The sequence below is a fragment of the Equus asinus genome, chromosome 9 (genome assembly GCF_041296235.1).
Source record: "Equus asinus isolate D_3611 breed Donkey chromosome 9, EquAss-T2T_v2, whole genome shotgun sequence".
Lineage (NCBI taxonomy): Eukaryota > Metazoa > Chordata > Mammalia > Perissodactyla > Equidae > Equus > Equus asinus.
The window spans coordinates 16,161,422-16,185,111 of NC_091798.1; the positions used below are offsets into that span (position 1 = coordinate 16,161,422).

The 23,690-nt window shown below is 38.1% G+C and overlaps 1 protein-coding gene across 7 annotated transcripts in view; it reads right to left on the minus strand.

Annotated features, from left to right (window-relative positions):
• Window positions 1-23,690, minus strand: part of TENM2 (teneurin transmembrane protein 2) — a 1,160,613-nt gene that overhangs the window by 1,049,730 nt on the left and 87,193 nt on the right. For all 7 annotated transcript variants that reach the window (XM_070517111.1, XM_044777697.2, XM_070517110.1 and 4 more), the window contains exon 2: window positions 22,382-22,495. The gene's annotated coding sequence lies outside the window, so the exon portion shown is untranslated. The remainder of the gene's footprint in view (window positions 1-22,381; window positions 22,496-23,690) is intronic.

Consider the following 23,690-nt stretch of genomic DNA (forward strand, 5'->3'; position numbering starts at 1 on the left):
AAAGCAAATCAGAAAAGGCCACAAGCGAACCTTCTTGGAACTGAAATGTCCTGCATCTTGTTTGGGATGATAGCTATGTACTCGTGTTTAATTGTCAAAACTCAATCTGAACATTTAAAATCTGTTCATTTTATTGTATGAATTTGATTTATTAACTTTATTGTGTTAACCTGATCTTGTTTTTAAAATAAAATTAAAGCACAGACAAGAAAAAGTCAGATATTCTCTCCTTTAAATTCCTCCAGGGGCTCCCTGCGTCACTTATAAAAACCTAAACTTTTGATCATGGCCGCTGAAACCTTCCAGGATCTTCCCCTGCCTATCTCTCCACCTTCTCTCACGTCACTCTTCTCCTGTCCACTCTTCCCAGCCAAATCCTCCTCGCTTGAGTCCCTTTAACCAGGAAAGCCCTGGCCACTTCAGTCTGTGTGCTTGCAGTTCTCTGTGCCTCCTGGAATGTTCTTGCCCAACTCTCCTGCTCCTCAGCAAAGTTGTCCATGATTTCTTTCTATAAAATGGCCTTCCTAAATTATTACCTCATCATCCTGCTTATTTCTATCATAACAATGCTCACAATCCATATTAACCCTTCTTATTTATGTGCTTGATTACTTATCATCTGTCTCTTCCCCTAGAAAGTAAGTTCTGTGATTGAAGAGAGGTGGACATTTCCACAGGGTCCAGCTCAGGACCTGGCATATAATAGACTCTCAATAAATAGTCGTTTGTGAATTAATGTATATAAGGTACCTCTTCTAACCACATACCCCTATTGTACTAGACGTCCCTCCAGGGCAGGAACCATGTCTTCATCACCTCTACAGCTCTGCCACCGAGCTCAGTACCTGACACATACTAGAAGCCCATGAAATGTTTGCTGAATTTATAAACATGTTTAAATTTAAATCTAACACACTTCACCAGTAAATTCCAAGAAAATTTCACTTTGCAAGGGAATTCATTTGCCCCTAAGAAATACACTGACTTATCTAATATTAAATCACGGAAGTGGAGGTTTACGAGGACTTTCCCAGCCTGCCAATTAGCTTTGGCTTCCTGATTCAAAGGAATAAGTAAAACCACCTACAGTGAATTCACCCAGATCTTCTCCAGGTGATCTATCCAAGGAGCACAATGCCTAATCAAACCATTTCAACATGATCAATCTTGGAGGACTTTTATGATTCACTTTCAGTGGACTGTATAATCATATAAAAAAACTAGTGTTAGATTTTAGACAGTGACAAGTGATGCAGCTTCCTGTTTCATGTCTTCTGTAAGAATTGTAAAGAGCAATGGAACGTATGAACTGTTGATTCACACAACAACGTGGGCGGATCTCCTCACACTGAGTGAAAGAAACGAGATCCTACATTCCCCGAAATAGTATACATTGAATGATTTCATTCATATAAAATTCTAGAAAATCCAAACTTATATATAGTGACAGAAAATAGAACGCTGATTTCCTGAGAATGGGGATGGAGACAGGGATGGGTGACAAAGGGGCATAAGAAAAGTTTTGAAGTGATGAAACTGATTATAGTGATGGTTTCATGGGATTATCCATATGTCATACTCATCAAAATGTCTGCTTTAAATAGGTGTAGTTTATTGTACATCAATTATACCTCAAAAATGATGTTAATATATAAATATAAAATAGGCAGTCTCCACTTGGGATGACTTTTGAAACTTTAAATATGCCATCAAATTAGCAGTATTTTATGTTCTTTTAAAATTACTGGGTGTGTCTCAACAGCTTGCGGCAATGCACTGCCTCCTCCCCGACACTTGTTCATTCTTATTCACCTTCTGTAACTAAGCTCAGGCATCACTATTCCGTATTCTTAGAAATATGTTAGAGGGCATTTCTCACCGTCCACTGGGTCAGTGAGCAATCCCTTCACTGTGCTCTCCAAGAACCACTGCCAAAAGATACTACAGCACTTTGATAACTTTGGGTCAGTCTCTCCCAAGGGCAAGGACCATGAAAATCATCTGCTCATTCTAGGCCCTCACCAAATATAGTGACAGAGTGCTAAATTCACTTGCATTTTGTGTACAAGAGGGTATCCAAACCCTCTTCCTCCCTCTCTGGAAGCCGAAGGACTCCAAACGGTCCTTCCTTCCTACATGTCACTAGTAAGGTAAGGCACATAGTCGAACACTTAGGCAATTGGGTATTCCCATCCATGACTGAATTTTTACAAAAGATACAAAGGTGAAGGGAGAGGTCAAAAGTTGATCTAGGTGGCAGCATCAGTGCAAAATACCAGGGGCATTGTCTCAATCAAGCCCAATTCCTTGGTCAGGCCTATGTTATGTGTCTTGTTATCATATCTCCTTCTGTTCATGTCTCCTTTATCAACCTCGTTTTCCTGGTTTCTTGATGTTTCTAGAAGCTGCCTGACATTCTTCCTATAGGTTGCTTACAAATTAGAATCCTAACTCATACAAAAATAATCTGGCACAAAACACAGGACTAGAAAATGGGAATAAGTAAACAAGTGGCCTAAGACCTTTAGAATCTTCCCATGATCACTTGCTTCCATGGATTCCTAGGGCAAAAAAGGGAATCTGGGTTAAATGACTTTCCCAGTACCACAGTCATGTCCCAGATCTACCTGGAGCACTGTTTCTCTTCGTCATAACTGCTTGTTTTTCCCAGTGAATTCTCTTTCTTAGAGAGTCCACTAGAGTCATGCAGCTCTTCCATATTTTCTAGCTAACATGATTAAGCTCTAGTGAGTGGAAACACCAGGGTGGTGATCGGAAGGTCATGTTTCAGAAAATCTGGAGACCCTGCTGAATTATTAACCTTAGTTTGAGGGGGAGAGAAATCCAAATCTCAGATTCCAAGTCAGGAAACCAGAAAAGGCTTCAGTAATTTCCCTCACCTTCATCCCCAATTAACAGCTGTGTGTGAAAGAAGGCATTTCTATTTCCTCATTGAGAAAATGTCTGCTCATTTCCTGCTTCTCTAGAGAAGTTTTTGTCTTTTTCGTGTTGATCTGTAAGGGCTTGTAATTTTAAGCACCCAGCGCAGTTGTTAAAATATGGATTTTTGCCCTCAGACAAATAGTTTCAAATTCTAGCTCCACCACTTCTTATTTGTGTGGCTTTGGGAAAGTCTGTCCTCTAAGTTTGTTTCGCTGTCTATAATATGGGAATAATTAACAGACCCACTTCGTAGAGCTTTTATGGAAATTCAAGGGGATGACCCACACAAAATATTTAGCACTATCGCAGGCACAAGGTTCTCATTAAATGTTGGCTGCATTTATTAACTATTAGAATATACTATGTTAATCACATTTGTTTAAAAATTCACTCTTACGCTACAACCTAAATCTGGAGCAGATGTCAGAAAACTTTTCCTGGAAAAGGCCAGATAGTAAACATTTTAAGCTTTGTGGCCTAGATCATCTCTGCCACAACTTCTCAACTGTGCTGTTATAGCATCAAAGCAACCACAGACCATGCGCAAACCAATGGATGTGCTATGTTCCAATAAAAACCTCTTTTCCGGATGCTGAAATTTTAATTTTATAAAATTTTCACGTTGCAAAATATTTTCTTCTGTTTTTGTTTTTCCCACTCACTTAAAAGTGTAAAAATAATTCTTAACTCACAGACCACGTAAAAACAGGCAGTAGGCCCAATTTGTCCACAGGCCACAGTTTTCCAATCCTTTATTAGGGAAAGAGATAAATTCTGTGTATGGCCCTTGTTTGAGACAAATATTCATTTCGAGGCCTCCAGCTGCTGTTAAGTGACATGCTCAGAGACAATATGGTGAAACTTGATCAACAAAGCCAGTCCTGTAACTTTGAGATCCTCCGGAGCACATTAAAAATGCTACATCAACTGCCAAGATTTTCTTTACGCTGAATTTTTTAAACTTTCAATAAAAAGTCACCAAGTCTATTTCTACTTGGTTGTTAGAAAAATTCTTTCTGCTTTCATTATATTAGAGGCATCTTGAAAGGAAATTAACGGTTTGTCACTTTAACAGTGCAAAATTATGCAGACAAAAACTGTAATTTATAAAAGATAATGTCTTTTATTCATTTATATTCATTAGCATTTACTAGAAATATCTGTATTTAGGAGATTTTTAAAGAAAATACTTCACAAATTATAAACATACTCCTAAACTAAAAAGATCTCCTTCTCTAGCTCTACGGTTTTATTCTAAGATCTCATCCGATTTCCAACCAGCAAAGCCTTAGTTACTTGTACGATGCACCAAACTATACACACACCTACAGTTTGACATGAAACAAATGTCATTTTGAGGTTACAAATATGTTTTATTTTCCCTGTTCTTATCTAAACTATATCACAACATGGTATAATAAAAGCAAAATTTTTATTCAAATATCTACTGAAATTGATAAACATTTAATATCCATTGTATTTTCCTTGATAGTTATACATGCATATGTAAATTTTATAAGCATCTTAATTTTAAAACTAGATTCAGCATTTTTTACACTTCCTATTTGTAATCATCTCCTCCCTTTAAGAAACTAAAACAGTCTTATGGGGCCAATAATGTGATGAGCTATTCCACATCTGGTTATCAGAGGCATATTTCCTGATTTTTAAAAAAAATCACAAAAAGCCATTTTTATATGCTTGGTTTTTCCTTCTGTTATTACCCATTTAACAGTAGTTTCACATACAGCCAGGCATGTGCCAAACATAGGGCCAATAATAAAAAATACTGACTTAATACAATTTGCTTCCTTGGCTGCTGGGAAAGCAGAAAGCGTTGAAAAACTGTTTTGTGTTTATTAGTGAAGCTATTGTAGAGGGTGATTGGGGTTTCATTATAAGGGGCCTGCAAACAGTTTTAGCACAAATGCCAATATACATTTTAGAATCGAGTGCAATTTTAAGTATTTTCGCTCAAATGGTTTTGCAGAATCTACAACTCAAATAAGAAGTATATTGTGTTTAACACCACCAACAACTACTATACTATTTGTCGCATTGATCTCCATTGTGAATGCTTCAAACCTTTCTACTTTCATGAAATGTAATGGGCAAATATGTTCCCTGGAATCCCGAAGTATGATTAGTTACTAAGCAATCAGAAAAATCACAGCAAGGCACACTTCTGAAAGAAATTAGAAGGAGTAAAGATCACTTCTCTATTTGTGTTACATAGCAAATCGCACAATACCTCATCGATGGTACTGTATATATTAGCTAACCACCATGGGCTAGCTGGAAGCGCATACATCAATGAAAAGATCTTTGTCAATTGCTGTATGCCTCATTATCTCACTAAGATTTCTTGGCAACAATTAACAGTTACCCAATTCATAGAAATTGCCTTTATTATTTTTGAAGCAGCTACTTTCTTTGGCTTTAATGACTAAGAGAATAGAGACAGATGTCTCTGTTGCTAGGGAGACTGAATTAAAAAAAAAAAAAACCTTTGAAACGAAGTAAATAAGCAACTACCATCTTTTTTAAAAAGGAGAATTCTGTTAGTTTTGAATTAACTATTTGTTTTTAAAACAAACCAGCAGTAGCTCCATTTTTTTAAGGAAATACACTAGAATGGTTTATTCTGACAGTAATAAATCATTAAAAAAAAGAAAAGAAAAATAGGGCCACCTGTGCACTCAATATCAATTGAAGCTGATTATCAGAAACTGGTACTTTCTTTGTACTGGTACCTGAATTCAACAGGAATTACCTTTTTATATAATCTGTCAATCCTCTGTTAACTAAAGAGAGAGCAGCTCCTCCCCTGAGGTAGAAACACCTAGGCCTGGCAGACAAGCCTGTCTGCTGAGTTCTTACACCATATGCCCTCTCCTCACCTAGCTCTAATCTTACTTGCAGCCCTGTCGCCTGTACTCTAGACTCTAGAAAACAGGTAAAGTGATCCGAGCCAAAAACAGCTTGGCGACTGGGCCTAGCACACGCACTGTTTTCTCTAAAATCTCTCTCCGCGCTCATCCCCCCTCCTCTGTCTTTAATTCCCGATGCTCAATATTAGACACCTAACGCACTTGTATTTTCATGTATCTTGGGCATGCGCATCCTGTTCAACCCTTCTCACCATCGCACTCCTTATATCAGCATGCTTTAAGAGAAATGATTTTGTCATGCAAAAGGAAAAAAAATCCAGTCTGAAATGAAATCACATATAATAGAAACAACTGCAATCCACCTAAATTTTGAAAGAACCCCTCATCTCCTTTGGCATCTACACAAAATCACCCAAAGTTCTTTTTCACTTGTTCTAATTAAACCATTACTAGGCTTCAGTATTCAATTTAAGCATAAACCAAAAATTGAATGGGCATTCTGTTTGCCTGTTTTACTTAAATATTAGTATAGTATATGAAAACATAAGCAAACTATTTTGTCTCTCTCTTTCTTTTTGCAGGGAAAGATTCGCCCTGAGCTAGAATCTGTTTCCAATCTTCCTCTTTTTTTTTGTTTCACCCCAAAGTCCCAGTGCATGGTTATATATTCGAGTTGTCAGTCATTCTGCTTCTTCTATGTGAGCTGCCACCACGGCATGGCAACTGACAAAGCGGGATGTGGTTCTGTAACTGGTAAACAAACCCAGGCTGCCGAAGCAGTAAGAGTGCTGAACTTTAACCCCTAGGACATCAGGGCTGGCTCTTGTCTCTCTTTTTAAATGATATATGTTATTGCCACACTTAAAAATTACCCATAGTATGTAAAAAAACGCAAAATAAAAGTATCTTCATTTTCTTATTTAAGAAATTGTTCAGAACTATAACTATAATTTCTGGCTTCTGTAGCCAGGGGACCTGAGCAGTATTCATAAGATTCTTCCTTCGTGAAAGTATATTTCAAGCTCCAAATGATGAACTTAAAAAGTTTACAAGAAATTATAATTTGAAGACTTTCTGTAATTTTATTGAAATTCTAACTTAGTGAGATGAAATTAGTATGGAAGACAGACCATCTCCATGGTCACACATTTCAGGTGAATGGAGCAGTGAGGGTCCACGATAGATTCAGGGCTCAAATGCCATTTCAGTCACTTGCTTGGGGTGAGACTTTTCGCTTGACTTTTCAAAGTCTCAGTTTTTTTCTAAGTCTCAGGTGGACGTTAACTACGTCGTAAGTTTGCTGTGAGAGTTAAAAAGATATAATGAATGGAAGAATTTGGTCCAATGCCCAGCACAAAGGAAGCACACAATAAATGGCAGTCATTATCATTACTTTTATTAGCCTCCTCTCGATTTTCTGAGAATATTAATTGAAAATCAAGATATAACTTTCAAAGTTTTTATGAGAATTGGGGACAGCATATGTTCTCCATGGCAGTTATGATCATATTACTTTGAGATACTTGCATTAGATAACAATTGTGATCTATTTCCAAATACTGTTTTCGTTTTGGATGATTTCACTATATCATGAGATTGGATTAATCTTAGTCATCCCTTGCTCATCCAAGCCAAGTTAACCAGCTCGCTCTACTCTGAGCACGGCTTGCTCCAGCTCCCCTGAAGATACTGCTCCCCTAACAAAGAACATCCTCCCAACCTCCTGTCAAAGACCACTCTTTCTTTATTCGAAATCTACTCAGGACCTGACCTTGACTATGAGGATTTCCTGATGAATTTCAGCTACTTTATAATACCGCCTTATGGCAGAGATTTTCAGCTTTGTGTACCACACACAGAACATTCATTTAACAAATGTTTAAAGTGCACTTATTGTATGCAAAGTACTATTCTAGACACCAGAAATATAACACTGAACAATTCAGATGAAGTCTGTGCTTTCTTGATCTGTACATTTTAGTAGGAGGAGATAAAAAATAAAAACATAAAGCAATAAGCAAATTGGTTCAGTTAGTAACTTGAAAGGAAAAAAATAGAACAAGTGGATCTGAGAGTAACTGGAGAGAGTGCTGATAGGCAAGAAAGGTGGTGCCCCAGTTTATGGCCAACCTCGTGAGGCACTGAACAGCTTCAGAAGACCCTGCTCAGATTCCGATATGAAGACATGTGAACTGAGAGCTAAATGACACAAAAGGAGTGACCATGCAAAGATGTGGGTAAAGAACATTTCAGTAGAAGGGAAAAGATAGAACAAAGATTCTAAAGGAGGAACAAGCTTCGTATGCTCAAACAAGAAGCAGGACTGTTGACTGCAGTATACAAGCATGGAAGCAGGGGCCCGGAGATGTGCTGGGAAAGGCAGGCATTGAGATGGCTTGATTACATATTACCTACATAGCATTGGCAAAATATGGACATGTGAGCCCCAGCCTAGGCCAACTAAATCACGATCACTAAGGGTTGAGCCCCGGCTTTGTGTGTGTGTGTGTGTGTATGTCTGTATGTGTTTTAAAGTTTCCTAGATGATGTTAAAGTGAAGCCAGCATTAAAAGCCACTAATAAAGAGCTTATCGTTATTATGTTGTTTTTTCACTAATGTTCCCAGTTACTTTATAGTGTCTCATTTCCCATTTAAAGTTTGTGTTCCAGGCGTTTCTGATCAGGTATGTCTGCAAAACGCCAACTAGAGAACTATGCAATAGATGCACAATATGAGGCTGTGATTGTCTTCTGTGTGCCTAAATCTGCTTAGAGTGCACTAGAGAAACAGACTCATGCTTCTAGGCATATTCCCAATTACATTTTAAAAAATAAACAAACAGGTGTGTGCAAACACCAGCACTTAGCAGCTGGCTCCTATGCATTTCCTCCAGGGAAATGAAGATACTGGCTAGGAATTCAGCAAAGTATTTGAAAAAGAGATAAAGCAAAGTTCTTTTGATTTTTGGTTAGGAGGTGAAGAGCACTAGGACCTTCTGGGCCATGAGGAAGAGGGTCAATGCTCCCAAATGCTGATAAGCATTCTCCACGATATTCCTCTTGCCAAAAATCTCAGTGACTTCTCTAAGAGGAAAGAACTGTCCCTCCCCAATTTTCAAAGTCAGAAATCAGAGGTAGACAGGAAAGAACTAACTGATGAAGGTCACATGAAAAGCAAGAGGGAGATCATAAGCAAAAAATTGTGGTGTTTGAAAATGACTGTTGGCACACGCAGAATTCCAAAGAGTCATTCCAGGATTGTTTAAGGGAGGTCTAGCTGCGACATCTGTCACCACAATGGCAGCCAGGGTTGGTTTCAATAAATCTCTGCTTCATATGCTCAGTTTAAGAGAAGGCCCTTCCCAACTGGAAGAGAGCTGTTCTTCAGTTGTGGCTGACAGAAATTGCCATAAGTCTAGAGAGGCTTCTGGGTAATATGCAATGGGAAAGAAGTTGCATCCTTGGTAGTAACTCAAAATACTCATATTGGGGCACAAAAGTAATGATAGCTGTGAGCACTACAGACTCAAGCCAGCAGTCTTCCTACTTGTGTCATTCAAAACTTTGACCTGTAGTCTCAGCCAATCTTAAACAGGGTTTCTCGTATTGTATAATAGTTACGTACGCTTTTATACTCTGATTCTAATTATTTGTGATAGAGTTTTCGAATGTGAACCTGGGTTTGTCTCTCTTACATCTGCCACCACTGGCTCTGTGACCTAGACGAACCACTAGAATGCAAGCTCCGTGAGGATTTTTTGTAAGACGACATCATTGAAAATAAATAAATAAATAAAATCAGATGCAAACCGACAGTCAAAAGAGCTTTCCTTTGTCCCCTTTGCCTTAGGTTCTGCATCTTTAAAATGAGAATAATCATAGGATCTACCTCATAGATTTTTTAAGGTATTAAATGAAATAACGTATGCAAAGCACTTTGAACGTTGCCTAGGAATAGTAAGCATTCAATAATGTTTGTTGAGGAAAGACCAGTGTGAGTATAATGCTCTTTAGCAGAATGTTGATAATAATAAAATAACTCTCTAATTATGTATAAGTATTTTAACAATAGAAGGGTGCTCCCTCAGGCTACCTAAAAATCATTATCTTGATTGAGTATCTGATCCCAAACACAGGCTCCAAATTTCACACTAAGCACTATATTTCTAATAACAACTAGAAACTCTATCCAGATTTTTGATTCATCTGTTTCAGCATCTTTGCTTTGAAAACTCCTCCTCTTTCATTTTGAGCTTGGTCTAGGAAAGAATAAAATCACCATGATGACAACTGCTCCCTCTTTGAAGCACAAATTTATGTTGAGCTTTTCTTGAATGCTGCCATGTCTTGCCTTTAAATTGTCTCTTGGACTCATTCCAAGGTCAAGGGAATTTCTTTATCACTTAGGGTCACCTTCAAGAATACAAAAGAGCAATCTGGGGTTCACGATCTAGAATTGACAAATCTGATAGTGAACAATTCTATCATACTTGAGTCACACAAATTATTTACTAGGGCCCTTACGTTAAAGAATTGGCAGATGATGTTGTAACTAAGAGCCTCATATAATAAAAATATATGTAGAATACTTGTTACTCCCTAGAGATCTGATGAAGACATTCATTGAGTGAGTATCACTTATTCAGGAAGTTGCCATACATAATATACAATATCAACTTGCACTCTGATACTGACACAACAGATCAAATAAATTTGGCTGTTTCTCTTTTATATTAAACATAAGGCTACCTTGAATTATACTGTGAAATAATTGCTATTTCAATGCTGGGGCCAGCTTAGGAGGTAGAAGCTGAAGAAAAATTCAGTTAATTGTGGTTGATTAACAGAAGTTTTAGGGAGTACAGAAGATATGAGTCTGGAGTGTCCCATGGAGTGCTGTGGCAATCAAACGAGACAACATATGCCTCGTCCTTACCAGAGCTGGCCCGTGATACTCTGTGGTCTCCATATGTCAGCTATAATTAAGTTCCAGAATTTATTATTGTTGTTATTGTTATTGAATTTCAACATTTGGTCTAAAATATATCTACATTTTGGTAAATTCTCAATCTGTTTTGTATATATAAAGAACTAAAATGCTCTCTGAAGCAATCCCACAATACAGAGCTCAGGGGTAGTTAGAGGCAAAATCCTGGATATCATATAGCTACACCTTCAAAATATTATTCAGTATAGGCAGAGGGGTTTTGTTTGACAAAGTAGTCGGAACTTACCACTCTGCAATGAATTTGGGAAAGTGTGATGTGGCATCTCTTATTACAAAATGTCTATAACCTTCCTCTCCCCCCCGAAAAGTCACTACATTTCTTATACTTGAATTAGGATGCACGCCAAGAGCAGAATTATCCTATTTCACACGTCCTCATGTAAATTGATGACCTTCAGCATGCGATTTATGTAAAGAGGAAGCTCTAGAGGGATAGACTAGAGCCTTCGGGTAACTTTTCTGAAAGAATTTCCCTTGACAACCTTGACTGGGAACACACACACACAGTCTATTATTTGTCTCATGAATCATCCTGCTTCATGTCCTGTTAAAATAGCAATGCCACTATGAGGGAGCATAATCTTTTTGCTCTCCATTGCCCTACTGACACGCTTTTCCACCCTACTGCTGGCAATCCACGAAGACTCCTGACAATTAAAACTGATTTGGTCCTTTAAGGAAACAGTGGTCGATAAGATTTCCTCTCCTGAAGCCCCGACAGTCCTTCCAGGAATTACATCTACATGTGTTTTGGGCCTCTCCAATCAATGTACTATTTCAATTTGTGCTACTGATGTTTCATCTGACAGCAGTGGGTCTCCAAAACACTTCTACAGTGACACTGCCGACCTCATTGAAAGTCACACTTCTACTACGTCTTGAATTAGGTCGATCCCATCAAAGTTCTTAGATGTAATTGCACAAACATAAAATGAACTCAGTGGAGGATCCTCAGTGGACAGAATTCACTCATTCATTCAGAAAATATTTATTGAGAACCTATTATGCCCAAGCAGTTGGTTAGGCCCTGGGGATTTAGTAATAAGGAAGGCAGATATGGTGGCTGCCCTCCAGGAGCTTAGATTCAGAAGGTGGAAACCCTGAATAAAATTGGCTGTTCCAAAAAGATTTGTTGAATTTAAATCACAAAAGACATGACCACTGAAAACCCTTACCTGAATGCTGTGGCTTAGAGAAGAGGCTCCTCAATGGTCATTTAGAGACCAGTGCTGACTCAGGGACCCACATTTTCACCATCCATGGTGACATGAGAAAAATGAGAGCTTTATCAACTTTATATTCCATGAATTCTCTACATAATCCCTCGGTTATAGTCACAGTGGTTCCTCCATGGAGCTTGCTCACTCCATTTTTTTGCCAGCTTCCTATAGCGCAATATTTCCCAACTGAATTTCCAGCATTACCCTCCCAACGGCCAATATCTCAAACCATCACACATTTCTTAAAATTTTTATTTATCTGGATGAATTTTTGTTTCTTAAACAAACTGTTTTAAAAGCAATTATAAAAGACTTAAATATAGAAAAGAGTATTTTTCCTATGAATAGAAAGTAGCTGTAAAACAAATTTAATTTTTAAATACTCCTAATTCAAACTAGATACTGTTGGTCAATGAAAGTCCAAGCTTAGTATCTTTTCCTAAAACAGAGAAATTAGAAAATTTAAGAGAGTTGTTAAAGTCATAGTAGGTGCAAACTGAGATGCTCTTCTTGAAATAATGGTTGTATCAGAGAAATCTGAAATGGGAATAACTTCCTCACTGTTCCGTCTCACTGTTTCACTGCCCTGTTAATCACTTAAATGTCCTCTCGTCCTACTGGTGATATTCATTTTGCTTTTTTGGTAACAATGCTACAATAATAATAATGATACTGTTGCTACTGCTGATGATAAGAGTAATAATAATAAAAAATAGCAAAAATAATAATAGAGTGCTTACTATATGCTTGGCCGTGTTTTAAGGACTTTTGACACACAACTAATCAACTCTTCCTAACAGCCTTTGAGGAAAGCATTTTTCCACATGGGAACCTGCAGCTCTAAAAAGTTTAGTAACACGTGCAAGCTCATAGAGCTATCAAGTTTAAGAGCAGTCACTGATCAAACGCGGCTCTAAGTCAAACAGACCTTGTTCCCAGCTTCACCATTTACTTTGCAACCCTAGGCAAGCAGCTTTAGCATCATTTTGCAGAAGAAACTGAAATTTTGAGAGGTGACAATTACATAACATTATATGCCTGGCATAAGGACTTAATAAGTTGGAGGAGGCGGGGGAATGAGGCAGAGGGAGAGGAGGAGGGTGAGGGGAGGAGGAAGGGGAGGAGGAGGAAGAGAGTGATATTTGAATCCTTCTGCTGTCATTTATTAGCTATTTAACCTTGAGATGGTTGTTTAGCATCTCTGAGGCTCACTTTCTTCGTCTGGAAAATGAGATGATATCAGTTCCTGGATAACATTGTGGTAAATGTTTTGAAGTGGTTGCAGGGAAAGCTAGCACAGTCGTTGGTATGTAATAGGCCCTCAATAAGCAGTCCTTGTTACTATTCTGCAGTGTGCTTGTCAAATCCCCAGCCATTATTCACGGCTCATTCTGCGCCATCCATTCTCTGATGCTTTCCCTTATGCGTTCTGCCCACAATAACTACGATAACTCTTTCCTTTGAATTTCATCTGGCTTATTTCATTTTTTTAAAGAACCAACTTGTTCTTCCAATGTAAGCGAAACTTTTAGAAAGCAAGAAAGACTTACAAACTTCTTTTTAACACACATTATTTAACACACTATACTTTCCTAAAAGGCACACAAAGAACATTTAGCGAATTATTTTTTTAAATTAATAATTATATAAAATGAGAAAGGTTATGTCAGCAGAACCTAAGAAGGTGAATTCTGACTTAAGTAATAGTGGAAAAAAACATAATGTCCCTGTTTTCTGAGGATATTTTTTCCTCTTCATCTTGGCTGTCCATAATACTTGACGTGAACAGCACCATCTTCTGCTAAGGACATTAAATCTTCATAAAAAATAACATATTTACATTTTTGGTAAGAGTGAGATGGCTTAACATCCGAGACAAATCTCTCAATTTGGCCAAAAGAGTATCATATTCTAATATCAATCAGTTGTCTTCTCCCTTATTTATTTTCTAATTGTAAAGGTAACATAAAATTATGATAGAAAGTTAGAAAAATACATAAGAAATAAATAAGAAAATACAAATGATCCATTATCTCTCTTCCCAGAAATAAGCGCTATTAATATTTCCTGGTATGTCCCTCTCACCTTTTTCTTAGTGTTCTTTGGTACATTTAAAAAATAAATATACCCCGATCAGGCTATACATGCTTCTTTAAAAACAGTATTTCCATATTCTTATATGTTCTTCAAGAAGACAGTTTTTTCAGGGTTACATAGTGCTTCATTTTGATGTCATTATTTAGTAAATTCTTATTGGTAGACATTTAGGTTGTTTTCAAATTGCCCTTATCTTAAATGATTCATTGGGCAGCATTCTTCCAGATGTATCTCTCTGTCCAATGGTGATTCTTAGCATAAAATGTTAAACAATGTGTAATACCAGCTTCAAAAGTTATAAGCCTTTTAAGATCCTCGGCCCTACTCACTCCCAAAGTCAGTGATTGGGGGCCCCCCACGCCACAAGCTTACCAATGCCAAGGACAATAATATTTTTAATCTTTGATAATTTGCCTAGAAGGCCAATGCTGGCATCTTATACTTTATGGATTTTTAAAAAATAGGTTGTTTAAGCATCCACAGAGAGCACCAGTACTCTAGACACTCTATTTTCTGCTCAACTTATAGAAATGATTTCCAAATGAAAGACACTGCGTTTATGGAAGATGACCAGTGTTAAAATAATTAAATAAGGAGCCCATTAGACTGATGTGGCTCTAATGCCATGGTGGCCTGCCTAAGCAAACCAAAATCTAAGCCTGGAAATGCCTCAAGGTAACAAAATCAAAACACCGAGGACACCACTCACAAACAGCCAACTAGGCTTTCAGCTGCAGCCAATCAGTAATTTCCTGACTTCGCTGCTGCCTTTTCTGCATGAAAGTCTCTCACCAGCTCCTGTGGGTAGAGCCCTTCTAAACACTTCCGGTTTGGCGCTGCCCCCTTTGAAATGATTTTTACTCAAACGGACTCTTCAAATTTTTAATATGCCTCAGTTTATCTTTTAACAGTTCTGATGTCAGAAGACGGAACCAAAGCAGACCCCCAACAGCCCCCAGGAGCACCGAGCATCCAGGCGTGGTTACCCGTTGAGCACCGCCCCCCCCCCGGGCCCCCACCCCCCCCCACCCCCGCTCGCTGCTTCTCGCTGCCTCTGGAGGTCGTGGGTGAGTCCCCCTCAGATCCTAGCTCCACAGCTTTTATGTTGTGAGCTTTCAGACTTTATTTGAGCACTGCTTTTTCAGGACTGAGTCTGGAAACTGACTGGAGTCGGACTGGGTCCAACTTTAAAAGCAGACTGGGTCCAGAGTTGAACTGGGTCTGACTTAGAAACTGGACAGGATCCAGGGTTGGACTGCGTCCATTGTGAGGCCTCAGGTGAATAAAATTTTAAGGCCAAACAAACTGGTTAACCTTACCAAAGATAATCTTGAATTACAGTGGCCACACTGAAGAACTGTTAACCGTCTTTCACAAGTTTGTCCATTTATGAGGTGCCCTACAGAAAAATGGGTTCTCAGCCAGGCACTCTCCGTAAAAGGTAGAAGGAAAATTATTTTTCCTCCTCTACAATTTCTGCTGACCAGGATGAGACCTGCTGGGACACCCCACTCACTCCAGAGCCTGCAGATGGCATCCTGGGGAAACTGACCAAAGCTGGCCAAGGGTAAGAATTCTTCCCCAAATCTGCTCTCCCGGAGCTCTATCTGTGGTGCCTGGTCGAGAGAGGAAGGGAAGATTTCACATTGTCCCTTCCTTTCCAAGTTCAGATTGGCAGGAAAAAACATTGATTATCCATCCTTTCTTTCCTAGGGATAGCCATTGCCTCTTATTTGTTCATTTTGTGACCTAAGAACTTGGCTTGGTAACTGTCAGTTTGGGGGCCCTCAAACATATGGCCAGACAGCAATGTGGGTTGCCCTCCATTTGTGGCTAGGGTCCTACCAACTGTTGCCAGCTCTCAGGGGAATTGTCCAAGTCTTTCTTTGGTTATCGTTGTGGCTCTGGATCTTGGGAGGGAAGTATCTTTTGCAACCTCTTTGGGGATCCCTCTTTTGTTCATGGGGTTGTTCATTACTGCTAAGAATATTTATGTTTGTCCTAGTTAAAACCAGACAAGATATTCGAAGGATCTTTTTCTGTTTTATAAGAAGCTCTATGGTCAGAAGTTGGCCAAATTGGAAATTGGTTTTCAGAGTCTGATAGGAACTTTTTGAAGGCCTTCTCCCCACAGCTAAAATGAAACTATGTACCCAGAGGGAAAGAAAAGCTTTCTGAAGCCGTTGTGGAAGGATTTATTTAAAACATTCCAAAGAAACACAGCTCTAAATGCAGAACATAGGGATCTTTTGATTTTCATCTTAGTTGAAGATCTTTCCCTTGATATGAGCAAGCAAATTGAGGATAAAGTAGTTAGATGACTGAATGATATTCAGAAGTTGAAGTTGCAACTCAGTTCTTTGAGGAATTAAAAACAACTGTTCCTGTCTTACAAATCAAGTCTTTACAAGAACAGAACTGTGGCTCTACAAACAATTTGAAGCCCACCTATCCTTTTTACCAATTCAAAAACCTCAGGAAAGATAACTAAAGAGAATGGTTAGCTGTTTAACATCTCATGAAATTTTCATGAGTAATCTGAACGTAATTGTTAAGAACAAGTAAATTAAATAGGAGTAAGTAAGATGAAAGTTTATAAATGACCTTTCCAACAATGATTGTGCTTTATGGTAGGTCTACTTAAAAATAGTTTCCAGGGGCTGGCCTCATGGCCTAGTGGTTAAGTTCGGTAGACTCCACTTCAGTGGGCTGGGTTCGGTTCCCAGGCGTGGACCCACACCATTCACCAGTGGTCATGCTGAGGTGGCAAGCCACATACAAAATAGGGAGATTGGTATGGATGTTAGCTCAGGGCAAATCTTCCTCAACAACAACAAAATGATAGTTCCCAAAATCTTTTGGGGAACTTGAAACCTTAAAGTTATACTGAGCTAAACTAAATGATGGATATTCTTTGAACATCTAGATCATTTCCAAATAAGATAGAATACTGAAACATTAATTACTGAACATATAGGTTTTTCCACTTTTGGCTTCCTTTTATAGAGGAACTAAAGATATTTGTAACCCCAAAATCAAGACTCCTGGCACTTTCATAGTCACACAGAGCAGTGAAAAATTTGAGTCATCCCATGCACATGTTCCCAGCTAAGATGAAACAAGGCCACATTCCACCTTCTTATTTAAGCGCTCATTTTATAAATGTGTCCTCCTCATTGTATATTTAGTGTCATACTTTTTACATTTTTGCAGGTGATTTTGCTGCTTAAAAATGACCTCCAAGCATTCTAGTGAAGTGCTCTCCAGGAACCTAAGTGCAGAAAGTCTGTGATGTGCCTTATGGACAAAGCATGTGTGTTAGATAAGCTTTGCTCAGGCATGAGTTACAGCGCTGTTGGCTGTGAGTTCAATGTTAACAAATCAACAAGATACATTAAATAAGATGTTTTTAAACAGAAACACAAGTAAAACAAGGTGATGCATTGATCTGTTGCTTTGTTGATGAAACTGTTGTGACCTGAGGCTTACACTTACCTAATCCTGTAATTGCCCTAGGATCAATGGTTCAGTATCTGCTAATTCAGTGTTCCCAGTGCCTTTATAAAACATGACTATGCAAATAAGGAGAATCAACTGTATTTATCTGTTCTCCCTATGTTCTTGATATTTAATTCTTTGTATAACTGTGATCCTATATTCTTACATTCTTTACTAACATGGGTACTCTTGCAACCCATTTTCTGTGGACCTGGGTATGGTATGCATGCACACAACACACACAATACACACACAAATATCCATTCAAAGACCTTAACTAAAATCTTTCAACTCACTTATAATTTATATTATGTATGATGATTATTAATTTATATTAAATTGACCTTTTAACAGTATATTTTTATCTTTTAATTTTTCAGTCCAATTGACTCATCATAATCATTTATTTTCCTTGTATTTCCTCAACACCTTGTTAAAATGCCTGATGTGCCAAAATTCTGTACTGTTTCTTCATCATGGTTTGTGTAGTTCTAATGATACAACAAACATCTATAGACTACTTTTCTTCTTTTTGTAACTGCTTTATAGTAGTAAACCAAGCCATTCAAAGATATTCCCTCTCGATCTTCCAAATGAGCCACCTAAAATTTAAATAGCATTTTATAATTACTTTTCTTAGTTCATGTTACAAATATCTCATTGATTTATATACTCAGGCGCTTGAAAACAAAAACCTACTTCCAAACATAGATAAGCACAATATTCCCACTTTAGCAAAAGTGACAACAATGGGAGTTTAAGCAAAGCAATCTATAATTTAAAAATTTCTGTAACTAATTTACTGGATCTTAGCTTATCAGAGCATATTCTTCATAATAGAACTTATGACTTTCTCTACAATAACCCCGTATTTTTCCGTATCCAAAAAATTTCAATCAGTGGATCAGTTTCTAGAATAACAGACTGGACTAAAAAATACACTTCTTCTCCTTCCTTAGCTGTACAAACTTGAGCAAGATACTTAACCTCGTGGAACCTCAGTTTTCAGGATTAAAGAGGACTTTGTTTTTATGGTTAAATAAATTATGTTGAAGATAAAAAAAATTTAAATGTGGTATATGGTATATATTTATTAAATGTTCCTTTCTACTTTTCATCCCTTCACAATTATTATATTAAAACATCATATGCATCATATATTTATTCTAGTTACATAGTTCCATTTTATTCTTTAAATTTTCAAGAAAAGATTTTGTAAAATACATAATATTTCTTGACGTTATGTGGGGGAATGTGAAATATTTAAAGAAGACCTGTTGTAAATCTCACAATGTGAAGAGGCAACTCAGGCATGTAGTGTAGAAAAAAAACCCTCAAAATGCACTCATCTTAAAGGTTAGCTGTTGAGTATTAAGGGGTGTTTCTATGCTGGCAAAAAAGGCAAAGGAAAAAAGGGCTCAGTGTAATACTTTCAACACGGTGCTAATGATTCCAGTTCTTACATAGAAGTGGATTTTAAACCAGAGAAAAAATGCGTTAATCTTATTTTTTTAAAGAGCCTTGGTCACTTACATATTCAGCACATACTGATTACTACGAACTCTTTTAAATGGTAAGGAAAGTGAAAAACGTCATCTTGTATTCTACTGATAGGAAATTAAATCCACATGTCACCCACTGCGGGATGTGTTGCTGAGAACACAGCCTTCCTGTAGGTCTGCTGATTTTCCAAAATTTCTACCTAAAGTAGGATTTCATTTTATTAATATCAGAAATCAAAAAACATTGGTTCGATTTATCCCTTACCAAAGGCAACCTTTAAAAGTATCACATTTTTTTCTATGATTTTTAAGTTTCTTTCTCTTTTAACCTCATTTGTTAAATCATGAAAAATAGCCAAAAAGCATATTTTGAATGATGACAAAATCACATCTTGCATTTCATCCTAGTCTGATTGAAAGCAGATGTGACTGCCCGAGAATCTGCAATTGAATCTAGTGTTTTCTATGAATCCAACATGGAGTAAAAACCATTTTATACACTACTTCCACTTAAGCAAAAGAAGTCACATGGAAATGTTTAAGGTAGATCTCTGGCCAGAAAAGCTGTATACTTTAGGATACTGCCTCTTATGAGCAATGAGAGTAGCATTTAAATCTTCAGGCATAAGCCTAAGTGAAAAGGAAAAAGCCAGAGGTGGTCTGGGAAGAAACTAAAAACCTGGGCAAACACTGGCTTATGTTTATAAAGCCTCCTACTGCCTGGTAAAGCCACTGTCATTTATTCTATTAGGGCTGAAAATGACACTCTAAATGAACAGCAGAGGGCCTTGCAGAGTCCTTTTCAAAGTAGGTAGGTATTTCTTGAAAACAGGTTCAGTAGAATGTAAAATATAATGCCAGACAGTTAGCACGAAGAACTTCTTCTGAAAGTTGATAGCAGTTTTTGCAAGCCAAGGCCTGCCTCACTGACTGGCTTGTTATTTAGCCAAAATTGAAAACATTTTTAGTTCTAATACTAAATTACCAAAGTACTGCCCTAACTAAACGATGGGTAAACATAATGAGACCATTGAAAAAACTTAGTGAATTTTCAGGCCAGCATGGTAGGCAGATCACTGAGATTTATCATCAAGCAAGTTTGCAAGACCGTATAGCCTTTTCTCTCTCTTCTCACATGGACATGTTATTCCTCATTATCCTCCGACTGTTTCCATGCCCACCATGTAACAAGACCCATTTATACCAGAAACTGAGTCCAAAGATTAGGATCATGAGCAAGAAAGAGGATAAAGAGGAGATGACTGTTGGATCTAACAAGGTCAGGAAAATCCTCTAGGAATCCAAAATAAAGTCCTCATTCTCCATGGTAGGCTCCATTCTTCCAGGTTCTGCCCCACCAAACTCACGTCCTCTAACTCTGTAGTGTTCTCAACTGTTACTTGCTCTAGGAGAGGACAGATGGGCTGGCATAGGCTACGCCAGAGTCTTACGTCTGTTTCACCATACGCCCTCTTATTTCTTCCAAAACTGACAACTCTACATTTATAATGGATTTCCTAAGCACTTGGTGATATTTCCTTGAGAACAGAAGCAATGGTGGACCCAAGCTTCCAAGACATAAAGTGGTACCAGGGGATGTTTCTTGGAGAGGGTGGCACCTGATTTGTGTGCCAGCAACCTTGAAGTCAGAGACGTGTTCTAACAAAGTCAAACTCTCCTTGCACAGCCCAGTTTGGATCTGACCTCCAAGAAACTAGGAACAACAGTCCTTCAGAGAAAACTAAAGCGTGCTGAGCATTATTAAATGGAATGCCTTTCTCAGACTCAAAGCACAATAAAATCCCTAAAGAAGCCCTCCTACTCTAATAAAAGGTTCTCTCTGCTTAGACCACACACCCAAGAAAACACATGGGGACGGCAAGAACAACATGGAAAACTAGCCATAGTAGTCAGGTAGATTTCATACAAGTTGCTCGTACTTCAGTTTCTTCACCAGCAAAATGGGGCTGGAACTGCTGATAACGTTCATTTACCCCATGTGTCCAAGTACCAGGATAGGTACCTTATTGCATCATCTACTTTGTCACTACAGCCTCATGAGATTCCCATTCAGTCATTATACTATTTGATCCATAAGTCCTTTCTAAGCTGACTATTCCAACCAGCCTGTCTGATTATTGTGTTACGCACACCTCCTTCATGAGGGTATCATCATCACTCCGGCCCTTAAACCCATTCCCACTTCCTCAGCCACCTAAACACTACTCTTTACTCGTGCCTCATTTTCACAGAAAAACTTCTACTAGGAATAAAAATCAAAGAAAGAAGAGAAAAAGGATTTAATCCAGGTATCTTTTCCATTTATCTGTCCACTGTATCTCCTTTCATATCTTATCCTTAGCTATGTAGTCTCTACATACCCTCAGATTACTAAAATTATTTTATAACGGATGTTTTAGCTAAGTCAGATGCCCCATCTGCAAATCAGAGTTACATAACACATTAATTGTCCCCATAGAACTCTGTAAGCATCCCACCCAAAAGGGAGCCACCTTGGTAGGATTTGACCTGGAAAAAAATAAAAGCAAGATCTAAAAAGCAAAAGACTAGAGAAAAATGGATATAGGAGGTCCGGGAAAGAGCCTTAGGAAGACAGTTGATATATGGTGCTAGATGCTGTGGAAATATATTGAGGATGCTAGTTCAGAGGCAATAAAAGCAGAAAGGATTTTACTGGGAACATAAGAAAGGCTTGCTGGCTTCCTTTTTGCTTGCTGCCTGCATAGATTAACAACATTAAACAGATCAAAGGGGCCAAGTTTTTCTATCCAAAAGGTCTTTACACACTAAAATGTGATGCTACATGGTCCAGCTAATCACAACCATCACCTTTTATTTCCTTGTGTACATGGCAAATAAGAAAAGTGTGGTGGTCAAATTGTTTGTCAAGACCAGGGGAAGAGGAGGGGGCACTGGAGGGGGAGACATCCAGGTAGAGAAGATGCGGATGCATGACTGAAAAATTGTCAAGTCATTCAATTGGGTTGGAAGGAGGAGAGACAATAGCAAATTTCAGAGAGAGAAAATGACAGTACAAATTACTTTTGTCCATAAGAAAAAAAGGAAAAAAAAAAAGCCAGCTTTCCAGCACAGAGCTGGAAAAGCCCTATTTTGTGCTCCGTTTGAAAGCACTTTGGTCAACAATGCAAATACAATTCGAGGCAGAGCAAAACACAAAATTGTAGCTATGATTCCACTCACCAAAAGGGTGGATCTTCGATGTACAATTCAGCTAGCTTTACAGGAGTGCTCCACAGCAAAGCCAAGTGACAAAGCAAGCCCCAGATTGCTTAGGCAATAAAGAGCTGGATGTGACTGTGAAAAAGAAAAAGAAAATAGATAAGATTCAAATGAGCACATAAAACAAAAAAAAGAATAGAAATGCAAATGAAAACCATACATCTTCAAAATATACGAAAGTTAGAATTAGGAGCTAAATGAGCTAAATTGCATACCTTACCCTTTAAAATATCTTTCAACAGAGGAGTATAAAATATGGTATAAAACATATTAAATAGTTCAGTCACTTTAACTATGGCACACAATTACCATTAAGATACAAAATTACCGCAATAGTATACCCATTTGTTATCCTTCAAATGTGATGTTTTTTATGATACAAACACTGAAATGTACAGCATTAGAATGGAAAAATAGTTTAAATGCATCTTTCTAGCAATATACAGATTTGAAGTTTGCTCTTCACATTTACCAATGATTTATTTCATCTTAAAATTTGCGCATTATTTTGTGAACTTTTAAATTCAAACACTTGTTTGTACCACTGTCAATAGGATACGGGCATATATTATATATCAGGAATTCCCGTTGACTCTGACACAACTTGCTTGGGGCAAATAACCTGTTTCCATCATTAAAAATGGGAATGTAATAGCACCTGTTTCATAGAAATGTGGTGAAAATGAAACATAAAAATCCGTCAGAAGCACTTAGTACAGTGCCTGGCACATAGTACCCCTTCAATATATGTCAGCTGTCACTGTTGTCATTGCAGTGACCGCCACTCCAATGCCACATGTCTGGAATGTCATTAACAGAGATTTGGGGTTCATCTCCCAGTGATTAACTCTTTTGAGAAATGCAAACATCCCTCCTCCCCCGAAAAGTCAACATATTAAATGAATCCACACTAAGACATTTGCTGTTCCTGAGGTTCCCTTCTCCCCTGGCCAGGAGAACTAGGGGAGTGAGGGAGGCAGAGAGTAGTGTCCTAAGTTCACAAAGGGATTGGTGTTAGTGCAAAAAGAAAAAGAGAGTGTAACAATGAAGGAATGGCAACAATTGAATACAAGTGGCTCTAATTTCCCAGTTTTGCTCAAGTCATTCTCATCTTGGATGCTAACTGTATATTTCCTCATGTAAAAAGAAGAAGCCCCTCCTCAGTCAGCATTTCCCAGGCAAGGGTAAGATCCTCCGGTGAGCTGGAGATGTGCTGGTTTGGCTGAGCCCATCTCCAGTTCCCATACACGGCCACAGCTGGATCCCACAC